General features: G+C 55.1%; 1 protein-coding gene across 2 annotated transcripts in view; it reads left to right on the top strand.

Moving 5' to 3' along the window:
- Positions 1–381, top strand: part of LOC119587693 — a 10,114-nt gene that overhangs the window by 3,875 nt on the left and 5,858 nt on the right. The gene's annotated exons all lie outside the window — the stretch shown is intronic.

Genomic DNA, 381 nt, shown 5'->3' with positions numbered 1-381 from the left:
GGGGGGGCTGCATCCTTCACATGCAAGACTGGCAACTAGCGATCGTTAAAGGTCAGGACGGAACGCCTCGCGAGTGCACGGGGAGGACGGAGGGTCTGCGAAAAGGTTAACTGTCCTCCACCGAAGACTAAGCCACGAGAAGGAAATCGGACGAAGATCTGTGACACAGCTGCTGCTGGTGGGACAGTCCTGCATTCACGCGCCCTCATCAAAGAGCCTTTAAAGGAAGCCTCCTTCACCTCAGAGGCGTGTCCCCAGCGAGGAACTGATGCCCCAGTAAACCGCCGCGATCTCCTCAAAACAGCAAGAAACTCCAGGGTTACCTCCATTACCGCAAAGATACGAATGCGATGCTAGAGCCATGATTTCGACGCTTACTAG

Source organism: Penaeus monodon, chromosome 23 (genome assembly GCF_015228065.2).
Source record: "Penaeus monodon isolate SGIC_2016 chromosome 23, NSTDA_Pmon_1, whole genome shotgun sequence".
NCBI lineage: Eukaryota > Metazoa > Arthropoda > Malacostraca > Decapoda > Penaeidae > Penaeus > Penaeus monodon.
Note: the sequence above shows the minus strand (reverse complement) of the source record. Positions and strands in the feature narration are given on the sequence as shown.